This window comes from Sturnus vulgaris, chromosome 1, assembly GCF_052056855.1.
Source record: "Sturnus vulgaris isolate bStuVul1 chromosome 1, bStuVul1.hap1, whole genome shotgun sequence".
Classification (NCBI taxonomy): Eukaryota; Metazoa; Chordata; class Aves; order Passeriformes; family Sturnidae; genus Sturnus; species Sturnus vulgaris.
Window position 1 is genome coordinate 44,301,184 of NC_142243.1, and position 24,031 is coordinate 44,325,214.

The 24,031-nt window shown below is 41.9% G+C and overlaps 1 protein-coding gene across 2 annotated transcripts in view; it reads right to left on the bottom strand.

Annotated features, from left to right (window-relative positions):
- Window positions 1-15,542, bottom strand: part of CPNE4 (copine 4) — a 223,454-nt gene extending 207,912 nt beyond the window's left edge. The window contains exon 1 of one of the 2 annotated variants that reach the window (XM_088165064.1): window positions 15,357-15,542. The gene's annotated coding sequence lies outside the window, so the exon portion shown is untranslated. The remainder of the gene's footprint in view (window positions 1-15,356) is intronic. The other variant, XM_014878363.2, reaches the window with a different exon arrangement.
- Window positions 15,543-24,031: the final 8,489 nt, after the last annotated feature.

The window sequence follows — 24,031 nt, forward strand, 5'->3', positions numbered from 1 at the left end:
CGAAAGTTACTTCGGAAAATAATTTTTTTTCAGGAAAGGACTCTCCAAAAATCTTAAAAAAATAAATTTCATTGTTCTTTCAAAATAAGTAACAAGTTAGATGAAGATTTGTATCAGAACAAAGCAAGAAAGCATTTATGGTTACTTGGTTCAGTGGCCAATTAAAAATCAAATACTTTTTTCACCTGACCCTGCAAGCAAAGACAAATGTTTCCTGACAAATTAAAGCCAGAAAGCCCATCTGCTTCAATCCAGGTCAATGGTTTAGAAGTATAACTCAGGCTTCTCATATCTCCCTAGTCCCTGAACCTCTAGGCTGGGCTTGGGCTAGTGATGTTCCTCCCACTGGAAGCGAAGAGCAGGTTTGAGACAACTTGATGAAACTGAATAGACACAAGACCCCCGGGGCCTGATGAGAGGCATCCCAAAGTCCTGGGAGAACTAGATTATGTTCTTGCCAAGCCCCTCTCCATCATATTTGCAAAGTCATGGCAGTCAGGTGAAGTTCCTGATGACTAGAAAAAGGGAAACTACTCCTGCTTTTAAAAAGGGAAGAAACAAAACTGCCAGTGAAATTACCTCTGTGCCTGGGAAGATCACAGGGCAGATCCCCTTGAAGCAATGTTAGGGCACATATAAGACAAAGAGCTGATCCAAGACAGCCAGAACACCTTTACTGAGGTCAAATCATGCCTGACCAATCTTATGGCCTTCCATGATGGCAACAGTCCACAAGGGAAGGCCAATCCTTGTAACCTACCTGGACTTCTCTAATGCTTTTGACACACTCCTAAACGACATCCTGATCACCAAATTGGAGAAACATGGGTTTGAAGAATGGACTGTAATTTGGATGAAGAAGTGGCTGGACTGATGCAACCAGAGTTGTGGTCAATGGCTCTATGGCCAAGTGAAGGCTGACGACAAGGGGAGTTCCTCAGGGCTCTGTCTTGGGATGTCAGCCCTAAAACATCTTTAGCAATGACATAAGCAGCAAGAGTGAGTGCACCCTCAGCAAGTTTGTAGATGACACAAAGCTGACCAGCTGATGCAGAGAAAGAAAAGGATGGGAGGCCATCCAGAAGGACCTGGACAAGCCTGAGAATGTGCCCATGAGAACCTCATGAAGAAGTTCAACAAGCCAAGTTGTTCAGCCTGGAGAAAAGAAAGCTCCATGGAGACCTTACTGTGGCCTTTCAGTACTTAAAGAAGGCTTATAAAAAAAAGTGACAGCAACTTTTTACATGGGCAGATAGTGGTAGGACAAGGGGGACAGGTTTTTTACTAACCTAAATCTCTACTCTTTCAGATATGAGGAAGAAATTCTCTGCTGTGAGGGTGGTAAGGCACTGGAACAGGCTACCCAGAGAAGCTGCAGATGCTCCATCCCTGGAAGTGTTCAATGCCAGGCTGGATGGGGACCTCAGCAATCCTGAGACATGTTCCTGCCCATGGAGAGGTTGGAACTAGGTTATATCTAAGGTCTCTTCCAACCCAAACTATTTTATGATTCTATGATAATTTTAAAATTAGAAAAATAAGAGTTATTATACAAACATGAAGTAAGCTTTGGGATTTTTTAAGAAGTTTTTTATCTTAACAATAAGGTTGAAGAGAACCATAAACTCCTTAAAGTCTGTTTTAAAATAGCCTAACAGTAAGAGCTGAGTAAAAACAAAAGCTAGATATTTAATAATGATATTTAATTTATCCTCTTTATCTCTGAACAGAAAAATACTCAGTTGAAAATCTTTATACATGATTTAAGTATAACACCAAAAAAAATCTGAAAATTTGCAGATGTTTACATTTGATTTTGAGACACTGATCACAACTTGCTTTTTCATTTCCACCAGTACCAAGAAAACAAGATGACGATACAATGTAAAATATTAAACTGTGTTACTGCAGTTCGTTTGATTTGCTTTCTTTTCTCATCTTCTACCCAACTCAGCATTGTTTGGTGCTTTGTGAGCATTTTTATGATGGAAGAACCTCAGTAAAGTCACAAAACTGGGCTCTGCAATGCTGTAAAAAGAAATAACTGGAAGCCAAGAGAGCTTGCAGATCAAAAATTATACCGATAGATATTCTTTTCCTTAGGAAAGGCAGCTAAGTCACAAAACAGCTATAATTTGGGAGTCAAATCCCCACACTTTGTTATGCACTGCATAACAAACTCCTAGAGAAAAAATATACTAGAAAATAGTGTTTCCTGTCCCACTTTCCATTTTCAAAGCATCCCAAATGCATGAAATCCTTAAACCTCATACCTTACAAGAAATAATTAATGAAGAAAACCCTCTTAGCATTTTTGCCTAATGTTTCTTCTTCATGAAATGTCATGAAAATATGGAGTGGGGCTAATGCTTCAAATTCTTTCCTTGAGATTGGTTTGATTTTTAAACATCTTTGCTTCTTACCTGCAATAGCAAAATGTTCTGATAATCTCCTTTCTGAAAAGTCACCAAATCAGTGCTCTGAGACCCCCACAGTCTTCCTTTATGTTCCCTTAAAACATGGGTGGTGACTAGTGCAGCACAGAGAGAGGGCCAAGTGACAGCTGGAGAAACCTATATTGCTAAATCATGCTCAAAATTTATTCAGTCTTCTCTGTTTAAAGTCTGAGTGCATCTCTGAAAACATACATGGATGCTTGCAGGCACCAAATATGATTTAGGAAACTATTTAAAACAGGTATGGCCAGCCTTTCTTGTCACCAAAGCCTCACACCAGCATCCTCACACAGCTTCAAGCACTGACCCACACCACTTAAACCCCAAAAACAGAGATCATTCAACAGGAAAGGGATGACATGAGCTCTCATGAATCACACCTTGGTAACACAAGTGATTTCACATGGGAGCTGTCACAAGGGGCCCTTTCAGACCTTCATCATCTACATAAGCCCAAAGGTACACAGACAATTCCAGCAGGACTTCCTGCAAAATTCTCTCCATCCATCTCCATCCTTATTGACACCTTTCAATTCCTCTGCTCCAAAGTTTCTGCTGCTCATGCACAGTTTGTTCTGCAGAGGAATCCTGGCAACTCTCCATGGTGGATTGCAAACAAAGCAAGCCAAATGTAACTACCTCACTCTTCACAAGGCTTGTGAGCCTCTACACGGCTCACAAGACATTTTACATTGACAGCTAGTGCAATACCTGTTCCACAGAGGTCATCTTCTGTGTTTTCCTCCTAACACATGGCTAATAAAAGCATTTAACACCCGTCATTCCCTCATTCATAAGCTTTTAGCTGCATACTAATTTTTCCTTCACTTCAACCTAAGTGACATGAACTTCTACCTTATTTACCACCTGCGATTCCGCTGGGTGTTCTCCATCTGCTTACAGCATCCATAATCAATTTAAAACAAATAAACAACAAACAAACACAAAAAAAATCCCAACACAAAATCCAGACTACAAAATTCTTCACTAACAGATCCAAGGATAAGTCACATGAGAACCACTTCAGAGAAATTGAATTTGTGGTCTAATGTATATATCATCACTAAGCCAAGGAAACCACAATCAATAACTTAGGTTATGTTATGTTCAGCTGAAGTTTCTTGGCAACAGCTGCATGAGAAATGTTAGGGCTACTCTCCCCTTTGTTTGCCCATATCTTTCAGTAGCCACTGGTCACTGCCACTTCTATAAAACTTGTGCACTCTGCTGGAAACACACACATTGATAATCTGTGAAAATTTCTGGAGCACAGCTCGTATTTTGTCAGTGAATTTAAGGAGATCAGTTACACTGCAAGTCACTTGCTGCATCCATCTTCCCTAATTGTCTTGAACTGCAGAAGAAACGGACCATTTCAAATTGATCATATCCTCAACATTCTCTCTTTTCTATTTCATTCAACCTCAACTTACCCTCCAGTCACAGTTAAAAAAAGCACTCTTTGAAAAAATTCATATCAAACAATGGATGGTCACTGAGAAATGGATGCAAAAGCATGAAAGAATTATTCACCTGCTAATTGGGTGATTAAACATAACTACTTCCATAATAAAACATCACCAAGACATAAGTGCAAATAAGAAAATTAACTCTGGGTACTCACTTTAGAGAATTATTACAGACTAACTGCCTACAGTGAAAGGAATTGTAGGAAGGAAGGCAGTAAAATTCAAGTCAAGCAGAACTCTTGTTTATGCACATTATGATCCTAAATTCCTACAGCATATTTGGCTTCACCACTGTCATTTGTAAAAATCATGCTTCATCTTTGGCTTACTCATTACAAGGTTTAGACCTTCTTAATGCCATGTAGGTAGGTTTATGTAAGAAAACTGTCAGGAACAGATTTATTCCAGTAAAAGAAGGACCAGGGTAGCTTATAAGGACAGGAAAGCAAATCAATACATTAACATCATGAGTATCATGGTGCAGAAATTAAAGATTTGTTTAAGGCAGGAAACAAACATCTTCACAGTGAAACTACTTTTTATGAGCACCAGTTAAACTTTGGTTCAAAGCAAATCCATATCCACTGCAGGTTAGAATAGCTAATTTTAAAATCTCCTCCAGTCAACCCTTCTGAGAGTCACTGCTTGCCTTCAAGTACACTTCTTTGAGCAGCTAACTCCAAAAAGTTTAAAGGATGCTTCTTCAAAAGAGGTTTTAGAGAACTTCAAAACAAATCGTACCTGATGTTCTTGACTGTTTTTAAACAAACCAAGCAAATCCATTTGCTATGGGGACAAATTCAACCCCTAATTTGGGAAACACCCGGAGAACTGATGCCTTTAGTTTTAAGTTTTCCTGTTTTCCTTGGATGTGCTTTTCTGATGTACTAGGGTGAGGAAGACAAAACAGTCCTATTCTAGTTAAGAACTCAAGGACAGTTCCTCCAAACTTCAGGCCCTAAGCACAAACTACGTGGACAAGTGGAGGGTGGGTTTATGCAAATTAACCAGAACCTATAAAAGTGTAAGATTTATGACCAACCCCCTCCTTTCCTTCCATCTTGGAGCCATCCGGGCAGGGGCCACGACTGTGGCACTTGTATTGCTGCGGTGTGGCTTTTGTAAGCCTTTCGTGGGCCTCACAATAAATACCCATTTTGTTCCCCTTAACTCTGTGTGTAGCCTCTGTTCCAGCTCCTCAAGGCATCAGAACACTGCCGAAAAATGTTTCAACTGGATACAGGAATTTTTGTTTTGCTACTGGCAGGAAGTAAAGAACAGGGATGGGGAAAAGTCATTCTTCAGCATCACATCCTAACGAAAAAGAGAATTTTAGCGTGCATACAGTCTTGTCATCCAATCGGTTGACCACTTTCGAAAACAAAATTAGCGGAAAATATCCTATAAAGACTTCTGCAATTTAACTGCTCTCAAACGGAACACTTCACAAAAAAACAACCAACTCACAACCAAAATAAATCACACAAACTGCCCCCACACTGCACACAACCACACCACTCCAGTGCATAAAATAATCCTTAACAAAGCAGTAAGTAGAGGATGACTGATGTGCCAGTCACTTTGGTAACACGTGACAAATGCTTATGCCACCACACCTGAAGCTTTAAGTGGCACCTCTTTGAGGAAGCTACCACAGCACCTGTCCCTCTTCATAAAGAGCAGTGGGAAGTCATTCATATCATGCTTCGTGTTTCTCCAGCAGCAAGAGGGGTGGCAATTTTCAAAGGTGTCAAACTGGAACTTGACGAGCAAGTCATAGAAGCCACCTCAAGTAGTCAAATATCTAAATTGCAACAGCAAATAGATCAAAAAGCATTAATAAATACCCAGTTTACAAAACACAATCATTACCAGCTGCACACTAGCAGAACTCTTAGTTCAAGGAAAAAACCAACACCAAAACCAGCCCCAAACAAACCCCATTATTTTCAGTTTGTTAACTCATGTGGTTTTCTGTCAGAAACATGTTGGCTTCCTTCATGTACTACACAGATATTAACACTTCAAGAAAGATATGACTCCTGTGTAGAAAGGATCAAACAAATTTGAAAGCCCACTTTCTGGAAGATTTCATAAAATCACAGAGTGTGGCTGAAATACCATTTGTCCCTAAAACTGAATTAACTGTATCTGAAAATTTCACAGTAGACACTCTCTGCTCTTCAAATTTTCAACTGAGTGAAAACTCAATTATTTCAGAATTTTTTCTGTTGTATTACTGTTCCCAATGAGAAAGTTTTTCCCAGTTTTTTGACCTGATTTTCCACTGTAGATAACAGAAACTTAACTGTAAAGTTATAAATACAAGAAAACATTTAGTTTCTTTCCTCATACTCTCTTCCTTTCCTGACATTCAAGACAAGAATAATTCTAGCACCAGTGAAGACAATATAATTCTGCTTTGCATTTCAAGTGAGTGAGAACTTTAATAGCTGTCTTTTCATTAAAACACACTTGTAATGTTGGGTCCTTCTATCCCTTGGGAAATACTAGAAGTATCATCTTGTCTCTTCGTAAAACTTGTTCTTATTTTTAACTTCCTTCTAATTTTACCTGCTGCACCACACTTTCCTGCATATAACATAGCAGGCACTTGTCCTCATTCTCACCCTCAGTCCATTGCTCCTTTACAACTCCTGTCAACGTCTTGAGCTTCACCTTCCTCTATTTCCTCTTTTTCATAGTTGTGATTTTTTTTAGAATTATAGAATAACTTTAAGATCATTGAGTCAAACAGTCAATCTAACGCTACCAAGTCCACCACTAAAGCATGTCCTTAAGTGACACATCTATGAATCTTTTAAATACTTCCAGGAGTGGTGGCTCCACCAGTTCCCCGGGCAGCCTGTTTCAGAGCTTGACAAACTTTTTAGTGAAGACATTTTTCCTAATATTCAACATAAACCTTTCCTGGCAAGAGTTTTCCTGACCATAGGCAATCCACATCAGCACCACTTGTCTCTGTCTAAGATCAAAGAGTCAATTATAAACCACATCAGCATCAGAAATACACACGAAATCACACTGACAGGTAAAAGTCCAGCACAGAGAAGGTTAAAGTCACAAGGCTTCTCCTGTAGACATTCAGTTATTTTGCAAGTAGTTCAAATAACCTTGCAGCTGCTATTCACTGTGTGTCCTCCTAAGGGAATTGGCACAGCATAGCCCATACTGATTTCACACCTCAGCTTTGTGTGAAACCTCCTCCTAGGGGTTCAGTTATCTGTGATTCAAGGCCTACTTTTGACACAGCAGAACTGCATAACCTTGAATGAAACTTCTAAGGAAACTGCCAGCTTGCAAGAAAGCTGTGCAACAATACTCAGACTAGAGCCATGATAGACAAGAATGGTAAATCTGCAGCTAGTCATAAGATCCTTGAAAGATCCTAGATTGTTAAGAGTTCAAGGACTCAAAAAACCCACAAAAACAGAAACCAAAAAACAACCTAGAGAAAGCTGTGGGAAAAAACCCCAACAGTACTGAGCATCAGTCCATCCAAGGCACAACAGAAGTGAACTTTCCCCAGGGCTGATGACTGCCAGGCCAGCAATGGTGCCAGCATGAGGGTGGCCACACCTGGAGATCTGGGTTCCTCAGTGAAAGAGCAGTATGGACACACTGGAGAGAGACCAGCAAAGGGCCACAAGGACAACGAAGGGATGGGAGCACCTCACATAAGAGGAAGGAGAACTAGGACTGTTCAGCCTAGAGAACAGAAGGCTGAGTGGGGGAAATGACTGACATATACAAATACTTGAAGAGAGGGCACACGGAGCATGGAGCTGGCCTCTTTCCAGTCATGCCCAGTGACTAGACCAGATGTGATGGGCACAACATGAAACACAGTGGTTCCTTCTGAAGATCAGAAAACACTTTTTGCACTGTGAGGGTGACCAAGCACTGAGTTGCCCAGGGAAGTTGCAGTTTCCCTCACTGGAGAGATTCAGAAACTGCCTAGGCACTGTTCTGGGTGACTAGCTCTAAGTGGCCATGCTTGAAAATGGGAATTGGACCAATGACTTCCAGAGGTACCTCCCAGCCTCAGCTATTCCTGTGAGGCTGTGAAGCAGCTGTTTTACCTAGAAGTGGTCAGTCAGTGCTTTGCCTGGTTGTTAGTCACCTACCACACTTCTCAGCCAGTAAATAACAGTTTTAAAATTATGTGTATCTTGCTTTCATAGTCTCTTTGTGCACAGTAAAGGGTGAAAAAAGTGGCCAATGGAGCATTACAGCTAAATGCATTCGCTTCTCCACACAGGGGTGGTTAACAGGAGCTCCATCTAACAGAATCCACACTGCCAACCAAATTCACTGAATGAATAGTTGATAAAATTCTATGGTTATGAATGCACTGATGAAATCAGAAAGTTCCTAAGTCCCCACAAACTAGACATTTTAGCTTTGAGTGCAAAAGCTGAAATATCATTTCCCTTACTAGTCCATGGAAAACATGTAAGTATTAATCACCTGAAGAGTACTTTTCCAATTAACTTATCCCTGCAATCTATTTTATTTAATGTTTTTATTACATACTGTTTTGAGTTGATGGGGGAGCATTGCATCAGCTTATTCAGGTATCCCTTCCTTGAGTCCACAGTTGAATATAATTCATAAAGAGGACTATTGAAATTCAACACACACTAAGTATTTTCGTGTATAATCAGTCCCTTTCATATTATTATTTGCACTTAAAATAATTACAGAAGTAAGACAATATTTAATTCAATACTAAGGGATAATCTCATAAAAATATTTAAGCATTTTCATGCCTTTTTATGTATACCTTATTTTAAATCAGCCATTCATTACAAATCTATGTTCAAAGATGAAGTTTTAGTCTCTTATTTCTAATTATAAACTGCATCTGACATTTCAAACTGCAGTTACAACCTGCATATAATGAACATTTATTCTACTTCATCACCTAGTCCTTAATAGAGAGACATACAGAGTATATGAGCTTGTGAAGAAAAAAGTGACTTTCAAACATAGTTCACCAGTTTCTTCCTTTCTGACTACTCTGCAGTCCTAACCCAATTTTTTTCTTACAGAAGATAAGATTTTGATGGATAGGAATAGGAAGGATTGATAGGATTGATACTGTCATTTTTCCTATAAGTTGCACTTGATCTTTTAAGATATAAATTCAAAACTAACAGAAATATTTATTTGGAATCTTTAGCAAAGTTAGCATGACTGCTTATGTCACAAAGAGAAGCAAAAGTAAAATTACAGATAATCAGGCACCACTTAAACACAGATGAAGAGCCAAAAGGACTTTTCCTAAATTCAGAGAAAATTACAGGTGCCTTAAAGGTTTCTGCTTGATCTTTCTTCACTTGACTGTGGCCACCTCCAGCATATACTGTCATCTCCAACATAAAGAGCCAACATTGTATTTTATATATCTGCAAAATCACACACACACAAATATTTTAAAATTAAGCTTTAGTACAGCAATTTTTTTCCGTTTTTTTTCCATGCAAGTGAAGCTGGGCCTCAGCCCAGGTCTTTAACACAAGCTTAAAACAGAAGCTCTCTGTGAGTTCAAAAAGAACATCCCAAGCAGGTACAAGCTGCCTGCAATCCCTCACAGAGGACTGGATCCGACCTAAAATATTCTGCCAGGCAAGCTATTCTAATTTTCTATTTTCCCTTCCCTCACTCTCCTCTTTTCCTTCATTTACACACTCATTCCAAATAAATAATTTCATAGATTTTTTACAGATTTTCTTTCCTTCATCCTTTCTTTGATCACTATGCAAAGATGAGCCTGCCTGGCCAAATGTCTGGCAGGATCCCCATTTTCCATCATTTTCAGTGAGCTTCGATGATCCCATAAAACTTGCACCATAAATTAAAAGCCAAGTAAAAGCATCTGTTTTTATCAACACACCAGGCCACCATTTGCACCAGGAGTACATGGTTGATGTGCAGCCCTATCAACTCACAAATGCAATGGTAACAGCAGCAGCAATTAGTGTAAAACCAAATAAGAAACAGCTGTCTACATTACTTAGCACACTCTTAGCTGCAGGTTATTCATTTGTCCACATTTCTGAGGATTTTACTGGCAATGACTTCAAAGTACCAGTCACAGTCCTCACATAATTGTAAGGATGCGTATTACCTTACTGCAGATATTGTAAAGATATTTTTAATTCAACAAGACAGTTCTGCATTTTTGACAATACTCAGTTGATTTTGGCAGAGTTCTAGATGGCAACTAACATTAGCAATCCTAGTCCTTCACATTATGCTGAGCCACAGTGGCAAGCACTACTAAAGACAACAACCTTGCCAGAAGGCTCTAGACAACATAATGCAAAAGGAGAAACTTTCTCAAGTAAACAGTCAAAAAAGAGTCAAATCAATACTGGGACAGGCCGCATCGAAGCTGCACCACACAGCCAAATTATTGGCTTTTTCCACCTGTGAGAAGAGTGCCTTGCCCTCTCCAGAGGCACAGGAATGTCTACCTTGCTGCCTGATGACAAACATTCCAAGTAACTTTTAGTGATCAATTCACAGGAGAAAACTACAGAAGGCAATAGATTAGAAAAATCATGGATTAATTGCCCAAGTACTTCCCCAGCTCAGTCTTCTACAGAAACTTTTCTTACTTAGGGCACACCTGCTTTCCATTTGTCCCCTGCTCGACTAAAGGGAATCTTACTAAGCAATACTCCAACTCTCTGTAAAATAGCCACTCACTTCCAGACTTTGCTGAGCCAATTTGCAGTCACTAGGAAATAACGCTGTGGGTACTCCCCCTGTGTCAATCACGCATTTTTGACAATAAATGAGGAATCAAAGTCCCACAGCCGGGAATCACTGCTTTAGCCACAAAAGGTTGGTCTAGCCAAGAACCCTCTTAGTGCCCCATCCCCAGCTGCTTCTTGCACTGCCTTCAGTCAGGATACCAAAGAAGCTAGCAGACATAATTTCATTTCCAGCTTTGGAGGGCATGGGCTGACAAAGTAGGAAAGGTTACTGGAAACAATAGGGCGGGGGAGGGCAGCGAGCTAAGTTAGGAGAAGAATCTCCTTCTGCTCAGACCAGCTTCTATACATAACGAGGCTCACAGTGAAAGAAATGGCTTTGGTGTCGCAGGACATCAGAGTATGACCCAGGTAAAGCAGGCGATCGCTGCGAACGGGAAGGTGCGCAGGGTGTGCCTTTCCGGGGGAGCGCCCCGGGTGTCTCGGGATGCGCGTCCCGCCCCGCACACCCTCCGGCATCCCGCGGGGAGGATCCCCGCGAGCTCCGCCGGTCCTCGAGCGCCCTCCGGCGGCTCCGTCCGCCCGCCGGGACGGGAGCGCCGGGAACACCGGGAGCACCCGGAGCGCCGGCCCCGCTCCCCGCCCAGCTCGCAGGTGGGTTAATGGGACCAAGACTGGGTCGGTACCGGGACTTCCACACTTATCGCTGTGGTCCCGCGTATGGAAACACTTAACAGGGACTGACACAAAAACGTCATTATTGGGCAAATCCCACCGTTTCTGCAGGCCGCGGGTTTGCTTAGACACACCCTTCACATAATTATTTTCTTAAGGAAATCAGTGGGAAATGGGTCATTTACCGCATCGATTTCCCCTCAGCATTTGAGTATCAGAGAGAGAGGGAGAGGTACTGGTAAAATTTCCCAGCAAAGCAACTTGCAATGTAATTTTTCTGTTCCTGTCTGTAGCATGCACAGTCCCACTCCTGGTTAATTTTTGCTGTCCGGATAGTCTCCAAACACCTGCCCTGAAATTCACTCCAAGTGCTGCACTCAGCTGCAGCAGACCTGTAAGTATAGGATTTCTGCATTCTCACAGCTGTGATTCAGCAAAGCATTCCAGCTTATTCACCAAAACACTTGGGCATGTGCTAGTTTTTAAGCATGCATGTAGCTCCCCTTATCTCTGTGCAGCTTTTTTCTAGGCCAAAAATGCCACTTTCAGACCTACCTTTCTCTGAGAATCCAGGCTGTTTGACGACTGCACACCACTTGGAAGAAGAATGTGTCCGAGTCAAAGCTAGATAGCAACTTCATAGCTGTGTAGCACTTGCAGCATAAAAGGGCAAGCAGGAGTAAATTAACACAACTTCGTTTGCTTAAAGACAGCAGCCACAGTTGGCTGATTAATGGGAGATAACATGAGGGTCTTTAGCAACTCCAATGTGAATTTAAACCGAATAAAAACCTCTACCAACAACTATCATAGTTGGCAACTGCACCAGCAAAGGACGCTTCAGTTCCAAGGGCAGACAAAAGCAGAACTCCTCAGAACAGCTACTTTGCAGGTTTTACTCTCAGACATCTTGCGAAAAGACTGAAAATGCTTAGCCACCCTAAGGTTTTATATTGCAGTTTTTAGGAGCAAAAATGCACTTAAATTTTTGAGTCACAAATGCTTAAACTCAAGTTACCATTTTCACATTAGCCTCAGCACAGCTCTTTATAGGCATGTATCCTTCATCCTCCAGTTAGAATTTGCTGCTAACCTAAAGTCACCTTTCCAATGAGATACAGAACAGTGAATGATATTAAATTTTAGATTGGATATTTATGCAAAGTGTTGCTGACTAATGGTTGCACAGGAACCGTAGTGCTGACCGCTGGCTATCTCACATTCAAATTTCACCACTCTAACCATCCATTAACAACAGATCATAGTTTTTGCATGGAGTCTAATAGAGGATTTTAAAACATTAAAATAATAAACCCAGGAAAAGGGAAGCTATGACAGCATGATAAAATACTAATGCCTACCAAATACCATGTGCATGGAAAGAGATAGAAAGGAATGTAATAGAAAAACACTTCAAACTTTGAATGTTGTCAGCCAACCATTGAATGCAATACCTAGAAAGAGCTGTTCAAACAATCTATAGCAAACAAGGCAGACAAGCCAGATCGAACTGCCAGTGTAGACCATTTCCCATCTGGCCTCAATGTTTTGCTCTTTCAAACTCAGCAAAGTGCTTAATCTCTTCACATCCACGACACTTGTTAGGTCACCTCGTGAAGACAAATCAACAATTGTTATACATAAATGATAGCTGCCATAGAAAAGTCTCCTTTAAACCAGCACTGAGCATGCAACAGCACAATGTGCACCCCATTTGATTTTCTGTGTATGAAGAGCTCCAGGCTTCAGCACACTGCTAAGAAGATTGGATATTTGCACCTTGAACAGAAAAACTATCTCTTAAGCAGAATTAGTTCAACATAATTCAGTGCTTCAAACTGGGGTACATTTAAGCACCCTGGTTTAGAAAAATATCTGCTCAAAGATTAGGAGATGGGTAATTAAGCATGATAGCTCAGTGGCATGCTGGCTACTGAGCTACACAAACTGATAATGCTCTTCACATGCATATTAAGGACCTCCTTTTGAACAGTATTAACAGGTTTCTTGAATACTTTTAACTTTAGTGATACACAATTTGTTTTCCATCACCCTAGCTCTGGAAAGCTGTTCATCATACGCCTGAATTTTTTCCATAGACTTAAAGATACTAGGTATCCAACCTCCAAAGAGGTTAGCAATGCCAACATCTGTATCTGCAGACACTGAATTTACACGTGAAGGATTCCTACTGGATTTTGGTCTCAGTTTGGGAACACCAGTGCTGAATATTAAAGCTAACAGAGTTACGCCCTGCTTCAGAAACACTCGCTATTCTTTTGAATGGAAATGCAATTGTCCCAAACACAGCAAACACATCTGCCCCACTAAAGACCATTTGAAGGCTATCTGAAGCTTTCCATTAACGTGCATTCGAACTCTACAGACTACAATAAGACTACTTCTCTTCACTTGAATAGCTAGATCGATCAGACCTACACCACCTGAAATTTCAAGGGACCAAGAATAAACTTGAGAAGTGCCATCCCAAAAGAGTTTTTCTCATCTGAAAGTAGTTTCAGCCCCAAAGAAAAATGTTGTGTTTTGTTTGTTTCACTCTCCCCAAGTCTGGTCCTATGTTGCTGCTACTTGAAGGGCAAGAAAGTTTCCATTTTATTTTACCTACTTTCCTAAAAAAACTTAAGAAAAAAAAAATTATATAAACTCTTGCAGTTGCAGCAAGAAGAAAAGTTCCACGACCGAGTGACTGTATTCTGTAAATTGCTTACTGTCAGGTATTTCAGCAGCACAGAAAAAACAGAACAGCAGTAACTGAATAGTCAGCTCACATGTGTGGAAATTGCAACCTCCAAGCTATTCTGGGAGCAATGTTCTGTTTTCTGTACCATTTCTGCATAATCACACCAGAAAGCATACTCTTTGCTGGAGAGACTATGATTACATGCATGTCTGTACACCTTCTGTTACAGCTGAGTCCCTGGTTATTAAATAGAACATCTGAGGCTCAACTGTAACACAAGTGAAATAAAACACGTTCAGGATGAAAGCACTGCCAGCAAAACACATGGAGCATTTCTAAATCGCAATCGCTATCTCTCCAAGGGATGTCACTAGCTTCCCTGTTTACCCGACACGCTTATTCTTCTTTAAGGCAGGTAACAGAGTCCTCCCACTACCTTGTACACGTCGAGCAGAGAAGGCTTAAAGCGAAGAAATGAAACAAATTTGACTTGAAAGTACTTCAGCCGGACCAGTGACAACAAGACCCAGTCGCAAAGTTACCTAACTGAGCCCGTACTGCACAACTACAGCCAGTTGTGTAACAAACCTCAGGACAATTTTGCAGCTCTTAATCAGGCAAAACTCCCCGCTGGTTTCCACGAGGGAGCTCTAATCAATCAAAAGCTCTGAGGATTGATTCCGGTTTTCTCTTTTTTAATGAAAAGGTTTATTTTGAGCTATGAGAACATCAGATTATATGAACTCGGCAAACCCATAGCGCTCACTTTACGGCATAAGGAATTCGTCCTGTGTTTTAATCTACCAACTGTATTTGGTAGTGGACAGGAAAAAAAGAAACAACACCTGAACTGACATAGAATAATTTCACAAATAACGGACCTGTTCTCCTGACAGATAAAAGAAAAGATGGAATAGACAGAGGGGAGATCCGCGGCTCTTTAATTGAACTCCGTCCCCTTTAGACGAACGGGGAAGACCGGTGTCCCCGCCCGGGTTCCTCCCTGAAGTTGCGCCGCTCTCCGCGGCAGCCGGGAAGAGAATCCCCCCGCGATGAGCCCGCAAGTGACCGGCGGGGGTCCCGCGAGCATCCCGAAACCGCGCAGGGTCGGGAAGACCCTGTCGGGAAGACTCTGTCGGGAAGACCCGTCGGAGCGGCGGCACCGAGGGTCCAAGGGAGGCGGGCAGGATGCGAGGCGCCCGCTCCACGTGCGCCCCCTCCGCGCCCGCACCGCCGGCCGGGCGGGCGGCAGAGCCCGGCGCGCCCGTCCCGCTCGTCGCGTCCCCTCCGGTGCGCCGCCCGCCCCTACCTGCCCGCCGGCGGCAGCAGCGACCAGCCCCTTCTCCCGCGCCGGGTCTCTGTCAGCGGTCGGCGGGAGAGCAGGAGCGCTGTCCCGCCGGCAGGGCAAGCCCCATGTGAAGAGGAGCGGGGGAGCCCGGCGGCTCCACCGGCGCGGCCGAGGGGAGGGGACGCGGGGAGGAGGCGGGAGGGCGGGACGCGCCCGGCGCTGCCCCCGCGCGGAGCCGCCCCGGCCCCGGCCCTGCCGGAGGCGCCGAGCCCCGGCAGCGCCCCCTGCGGGGAGCGGCGAGCACCGACGGGCTCTGGGCATCCTCAGGGCTCCTGTGCACCTCTCTGCCCTCCCTGCGGGAGCGGCGAGCACCGACGGGCTCTGGGCATCCTCAGGGCTCCTGTGCACCTCTCTGCCCTCCCTGCGGGAGCGGCGAGCACCGACGGGCTCTGGGCATCCTCAGGGCTCCTGTGCACCTGTCTGCCCTCCCTGCGGGAGCGGCGAGCACCGACGGGCGCTGGGCTCACTCTGGGGCTCCTTCTCTGCCTTCCTTGTGGGCAACACTGAGCTCTTCTCGAGAGCTCTTTCAGCGCATTCGGGCAGGAGGTGCAGTTTGCTTGTACTGGCTGAGGGGCCGCCAGTAAGGGGCTAAGTAAGCCAGTGTTTCCAGTGAGTTAAACATTGTGATAAATTCGGACTGTAACATCCATATGCCGGCAGAATTAAAAATGTATCGGGGCCCACAAGGTGAGGAGGCAGCAGTGCCAGCCTGAGAGAGTAAAACAAGCTTGGGTGGCTGCTGTGGGACCATTGCTTCTCCTGGCATCGGGACTCTTGCTGATTCTGCAGTGCCTCCCTAAATGTCCTAACAGAAAGAAGGGGTAGGATGGCCCCAGCTAAGGAAAAAGAGAGTTCTTACTGCTAAAACACAGCATAAAGGCTTGGCATATCAGAACTCACTCTTTGATTTTGCCCACCCATGGCAGCCACTCAATTCTTGATTTACCAAGCAACTGTGGTGATGCCGAAGTGAGTTCTTGTTGAAAGTTTGGCTGGCTTCCCAGAAATCCTCAGATTACACAGGGAATTGGATTCATACTTGTCACTTAAACAAGTGCCCAAATATTTGCAGAATATGGCATCTTTGTGCCGTAGCTCCCCATCTCTATTATCAAATCCCTCTCCCTACTTCATGAGAATGAGGATGAAGACCTATCTGAGGCTTTCAGATTGATTTCAATGATTTCACAACGACAGAGCTCCTGAAGCATAGGAGCTAAGAGATAGATGCTGAAGTTTCATCCCATTCTTCTCCAAATAGGCACAAAGATATAAACACAAAATATTTTTAAAAGAAGGTATCTTCGGAGATGCAAATTTTTCAGGAAAGCAAAGAGAGACAGAAACAAGTCAGTGTGTGCTGTGAATTTGAAATCAGGTGTTTGCTGAGCTGGCAAACCCTGGAGTACTGCTCCTGACACTGTGAGGTGTGAAACACAGAACAGCTAGGGAAACACATTTGCTAGCCCAAACCAGGAGCACTCATCACAAGTGTTCCAAATTAAAAATTTTAAGAGACATCTCTTGGGGTACAGCTGAAGTCCTCTGTCAGAACCCCATGACTATCTAATTAGAGACTTCAACATGACACTGGTGCAAATGTTAAAACTATACATGGTAAACCTCATCTTTTTTCACATTGCTGATAAAGTGCAGCAAAAAGCAGCATTTTACTGAGGCTATGATGCAAAAAATCCTCTGATCAGTACTTTGTTTACAGCATTAAAATCAAAAGTTCTTCTATTTATGCACTTTTATGGTACAACGAGAACTACACATCCAAACTCTTCTAAATATAATAAACATTATTATTTTCCTTGTCTTTTCTGCTTACTTCTTCTCTGTTACTGTTTTGTAAAGCTTTGATTTTTTTCCCCTTATGTACCAGTACTTAATAGCATAACTATAAAGGTAATCAAGTTCTCCAGAAAGCCAAGATTTCCCTTAATTTTACTTCGATCTCACAAGTCTTTAACTTAATAGCAGCAGGACCATATTGCACAGATATGCATAGGTGAAGCCTCCAGGGAAAATCTGTGAATTAATACAAAGGCAGGTTGTGCTGTCCCAGAATAACTGCTGGGTGAGGCTGCTTGGCTCCCAGACTCTGCATGCTGTGTCATGGCTGGGAGCTGAGGCAGCACCCTGGCACTGCTTCCTGCTAGTGGGACACAGCCTCCTGCACACCAGGATGCTGGATATTGTGCTCGGCTCTCTAGAAAACAGCCAGAAACATAGGATGCCCTGCAGGAATAAGGGAGACTTCATGCATCTGTGGGTTTGGCAGGACTTTCACAGAACAGATTTGTGGTCTAGCTGTAGGCTGGAGCCCACCACTGGGGTGACCTGCTGTAGGGGGCTGTGAGAAGGAGCAGGGTCTAACCTCCATCTGTGTTTGTCTGAGTCCAGATGAACACGAAGAGGGAGCTTTCTGTTCTCTATCTTACACTCTAGCACTAAAATAATACTTCTCATTCTGAGGCACAGATCCAATAAGGGCTTTGAATATCACCCTGTAGTTATGTGCCCACACAGCTACATGCCTTGACGTCCCCTCTGCTTGCTAATATTACCGGCTTGTATTGCTAAATCACCCTTAAAAGGGCAGAGAGCCTGCTGTAAATTAGGACAGAACTGCTGAAAGTACCTGAGTCCTCCTGCTGGTGGCATCAGAATGTCTTCTGTGGGCCAAGGCATACCAAGGAAAGAGGAGAGGGATGATATTCCTGCTTGCCAACCACCAGAATCATTACAGTGCGAGTGCTGCTAAGGAGTTCACATAAATCAGCAGATCTTTAAATTAAAAGGATGATTTAAAGTAGTAAGAATTAACATCACTCCATCAGCCCTTTTAATACTGACAAATAAACCTTTATTAAACCTCACAGTCGAGCTCTGTATGGGTTACAGTTATCACAAGAGGAGGATGCACATGCGTGGTTTAAACTTGCAGCTCCTACAGCTTCAGCAAAATCGTAACTTTATCACCACCAAAAGCGGTTTCATACTTCTTCATGTAAGCCCCAAGGAGTCAGCTACAAATTGATGACCACAAATGAATCATCACAGTTGCCCAACGGGACACAGAAGGGTTAGGTGTAGCCAGGAGAACAAAGGCTACATATGCAACCAGAAGCAGTGTCATTCAGTGTTTTTAAACTTGTGTTATAATTGTCACACTTGTTTCTGGTACTTACATAGATCAGGAAAGACCCTATCACACTGAGACAGGTCAGTGCATACTCCCAAGCCAATATACATATTGGAAACATTCGAGTGCCATAGGTCTAACTACTGAGGATTGCCTTACCTGCAGAGTATCTTGTGCTCATTTTAGAATATATTTTTTCAGAATTTGATCGTGCCTCGTACTGTTCAGTTGCCTATATGACTTAATTGCACTTCCTGAGTCCATAATCAGAACAAACCTTAGTCAACTTGTGTTCAGCTATAAGAGGAGGAAAGTATGATCTTCAAAAACACATCAGGGAAAATGTTTCTTTTTTGTGTCTTTTTTTTCTTCCTCTTCGTTAAAAGCATTTTAGATGATCTAAGTTGGTGTTTGTTGCCCTTGCAAGCATTGATCTGTTCACTTGACATTTACATCTGAGTTTGTTGCCAGAAAGTGGAATTTTGCTTAGGAATTTCATTTGCACTGTTGCTTGCAAAAGGCCTGGATTAATTTCATTAGAGACTGAATACTTGATCTCTACTACAACTGATGAGGTGGGACGCTTTTGTTTATTAAAGTTTAGGTATGTGAAAGAAGTCTGAAGTTCAAATCATCTGCCTTCTGAAAACGTGTGTTCCTACAAGGTATTTCCAAGAAAGGAAATCCTGTATGTTGCCCTAAAACTCATCTCTGATTTGTACTGATAAAGAATCAATTCCAGTTTGCCATTTCCATCCATTTATTTATTCTTAACAAAGTTAGTATCGAAAAAAAAGCAAGATTTGTTCTCATGAGATTTAGAGTATGTGTCTCTGTGTTCAATAGTCATCATAGAGAAATGAGTGGTTTTTTTCTTGTCAGTAGTGATGCTATTCTTAGTTTTGTATGTGGTCCTTATGTGTGTCATAGATAGGCACAATAGATACACATTGGCAGCTTTGATCATATTCAGAGATGGGCTGATCTCCCAGTCCAGGAAATTATCCTGAAACGCTCATCATCTTGGCAGCAGAATTTTAACCAACAGTTCCCAAGAGCCTCTGCCAGCACATTGTTGCCTTTAGAGGATTCAGAGCTACTAAACATATTAGAGGAAATGAGAAAGATGCAGGAACTGTATATTAAAAAACCCCAAACCACAACAACAACAACAAAATCTACTTGGGCTACAGCTATAACTTTGTATCCCAAAGGTTTTAGAAATCATCCAGGCAGTTGTGTGATGTGTGGCACTATCTGAACCCTCACACTGGACTCTTTTGGCTTCAATCCATAATCATCCCATGGTCCCTTAACACAACTTTGTGGCAGGGAATAGCAATAAAACTGGCACCATTGCTGACACTAGGATGTGATATTGACTAGTGTGACAAGACAAAGTAGACATTATCCTGAAGGCAGGGCTGTGCTTTGTAGCAAAAGAAAGTTAAGTGGCACAATCCCTTGTTGCCTGTCACCACTGTCACGGTCACTCATGCCATGGCATGACTGTGAGGAGCCTGAGTATTGCCCAGCAGCTCCCACGAAACAAGAGATATCCCAAGCAAGACAATCATAAGCAATAGCTGATGCAGAAATTGATTCCAGCGACTTTTCAAGACCGTATTATCTTCAATGCCACCTGCTGAGCTATCTGACATCTCTGGGAATTGACACCAAGTGAAAGAATGTGAAAAAGACAAAGATATTGTTTCTCTAAAAGATTCCCTTCTTGAAGAAAATTATTTAAAAAGAAAAATAATCAAAGAAAGTGATAAGGGTTGAAGATTCTGAGGCACACAGAATCACATCACATTTACCTACCCAGTTTGCTAGGGGAACCTCATTTTGCCATGGGTGGTACTATTTCTCTTCCCTGATGTATTCTTCCTTTTTGTGCAATCTCACAGACCTGCTTAATGACATCAAATTGATCAACAGAGAAAACAGTAAAAAAAAAAAAAACCTACCTCCAAACAAAAGCATTTGTCACTGCCCAAAACTTAAAAAAGGAAAACTGACTCCTCCCTCATCCTCTCCAGAAGTCACAGGGATTTCTCATAGCTGGTGATAGTGGCTACCAGTGATGCCAGAGAGCATCCTGCAACAATGCAATGCAACTGTAAATTAAATGCAATGTGGAGCTTTATGGTAATTGTGTTTTCACCTGTGGGCTTTAGGAGTACAGTTCTACTGATTTCAGTACCTGTCTTTGTGGTTCTGGCTTTACTTGCTGGTTAGTTTTTGAAGAGCCACATAGCTCAGCAGAAATCAGAGTAAGCAGCCAACCATTCACTTTGCACAACTTGCAGGATTCGCAGCCATGTTCAGACTTTTCAGTACTGCCTAAAACAAAGGAGTCCATTACAGAAAGGGACCTGTAGCTTCTCTATAGGCTCTGTAATTATGTGTCAAAATACACATTCAGCTACAGCTACTGCATATTGTAGATAGACGATGTTAAGGACTTGCCTTAGTGTCACACCTGCAGTATTTCATGAGTCTTCATGCCATCAGACAAGTAGCTAGAGGAGGCTGTTCCTCCCTGTCACTATGGGATCACAGTTTTGGCTCCCTTCCCCCCTATATGGATCTTCAAGCTCAATATAGGCAGCCAAAATAGTCTTTCACTGGCCAATGGTGTGGCAATGCAAGGCCTGTCCAACAAACATGATGCTGTTGTTGGCAACACTGCAAAATGGCATTGCTCAGGGTGCCATAACCAAATGTCCATGCTGTGGGAAGGGATGGAGAATATGAGTTGTTTGCAAGCTTTTTGGTTATATCTGAATTTAATGTGAGGGAGTTTAAAAGGCAGTTAAAAATGCAATCTAGCTGGCTAAATATCGTGAAAAAAATGAAGATGGATCACAACATCTAGACAGAGATATAATGTTTTAAAGTGGTATCGCATTATTGAATAAAGTCTTCCTTATAGCAATGGCGAAAATGGGAAGAATTATGGTAGGACTTAGCTAATAATATACTTCAGTGATAATTTTGCAAGGATATCTTAATATACCAACAGCTTTTCCTCTTATCAGCCTTTTCTGTGTTTTGGCAACCCATAATATTTTTTCTGTTCCCCCTCCACTGCCCCCAGAGCAGAGCAGAGAATGAAAAAAGGTTTCAACCTAAACCAAGCTGATAATAATTGGTCCATCATAACCTTTTTTTCTGAATGAAACATGACATTTCACCTAGAAATAAAGATTCAATTTAGTGTGGTTTTTTGGTCCATTAGTTAATAAAGGGTAAAGATTACACTTTGGTCATGCTGCTTGGCCACTTGCCATTTTGGCTGCTTCTGGACACATTTTTAGCTACTGTGTAGCATGTGTATTTCTATCACTTTGTCAAATAGCAATTGATTATGCCAGCCTCATGGTGTTTTCCTTGGAACGAAAAACTCTAAAGCTTGTTTAACAGTAAGAGTCTGTTGCTTTCTCTCAACAATTGTCTGAGAGAAAAAAGCATCTTTTGTTACAAATGGTTTGCTTAAAAACACCCAGCTCCTTTTGTGCTGAAGTTTCACACATAGCAGGAGACTATCTGGGTTTCAGTAAAAAATGTCTGTACTGTCAAGGTCAGAGGTGGTTTTTTTTGCCAGGTACCATGGTTCCTGGAAACATTTAAAGCCCTGATACCATAGAAGATATTTAATATCCCTTATTCCCTGTATCCTACAGATGGTGCTTTTTACTGGCTTTTATGAGAATATGAATAAGGAGGTACTGTACCAAAATGGGAATTTACCAATAAAAGTAATTTAGGGCCCTTAAGTAGCTTGTTATCTTCACCATTTAAAGACATCATTAAGCCAGTTCTTTATAATAAGGTAATACCATATGAAGGTAAAAATCAGCTTTCCACCATCACAACAGAAAATTCCTCTTCACGTATCCTCCTAGTATCCTCTTAGAATGGAACAGAGGCAAAACATAATTTCAGTATCTTCTGATGCAAAGCTAAGACTTCTAATTGCTCTGCACAGCTTTTAATAGACAAAGGGGACACCTTAATGCAGTTGACAAATTCTGGTTTTATTTAAAAGATTCTTTAGTATTTCACCACAGAAAACATGTTAACTTATCTAGCTTGTTCCTATATTTTCTTAGAATTTTTTTTTATTTTAAACATCAAAAGCAACTTTTCTAGGCCAAAATTACCCCTAGTACAACTCTCCTCTAGTCATGTCATTAAGCAATGCCATCTTTTTAGCAGAAATGATTATGGAAACCACTGCTTCCATCTTCTTGCAATGGAAAGTCAGTTGTGATGTCCATGGCAAAGAAAGACAGGCCATGAAGATAGGATTTTGAACAGGAAAAGATTTGGCTTCACAACTAGAAGAGAAGGAAGAATATCCTGCAGTATATTCTCTTTTTCATTGTAAAATTTAGAAAGCCTTTCAGAGTCTCTGCAAAGCAGCTGGGGATAAATGTAGAGGAGAACATAATTTTACCATCAACCCTTGCAACTAGCAAATCAGAACTAAAATCATTGATGGCTGGCAGGGAGCATTCACAGACTAGTCACAATTACATGATTTCCTGCTTCCTTCAGTAGCTGACCCAGAAGCAGCCACAGCCCGGTTTTCATTTTCATTGTGCAGTGGTATTAGTCTGGTCATCTGAAGTGTTATTATTACACATGGCTCCTTCAGCTCTTTGCCCCTCACTTTTTAAAGGGACTGCAGGTGTCCTGGAACAGGTAAGAGAAGGTAGATTTCCAATGAAGAAGCTGCCGAATGAGCAGCTTCAGGAGCTCATAGATAAATGCATTAGAAGGAATCATGCAAGAAATTCAAGACTAATGAAAAATTAATTTTCTCTTTCTTAAAATATCAGATTTACTTTTGCTAAATTTGAGGTTCAATTTTTATTATTGCAGAAGCTGGCCTAGATACCAGCTCCATTTCTGCAAAGAATAAATTGGATCCGTGAAGCCAGGGATCCCAGCTGAAACTGAAGCCAAATTCTTTGGGGCTTTATAGGAATAAAATAAGCAGCTTGTGCTTAAGATGACTAGAGAAGGTGGATGTGAGAGGGAAAACAGTGGCACAGATTAAAAATGTGAAAAAATTTGTTAACAAACCAGTGTCAGAGCCAACTATAGAACCATAACTTCTGATAATAACCTTCCCAGATCAGGACCTTGTGTGCAAAAAATCCATGAACAATTGAATGGTCTCAACTCACCCAGAGGTTTTAAGGCTAGGGAAGTATTTACTATTAAGCAGCTGTTCCTTATTCAAGAAAAGGATAAACTTTACATTTTGAAGTATATAGTGATCCCAGTGAACATTTCAGGCGATATGAGCAATCTGTCTTGAGATAAGCCCCAGATTTTCAGAGAAGAGAGGCAGAGAAAAAATGTGTCTGTACACAATGCATTTTCCACAATTGGTTAGTAAGAACCTAGCAAGAGCAGGGTGAGAAGATGTCAGATGTTAACAGAGAGGCCTGAACCATTCTGCCAGCTG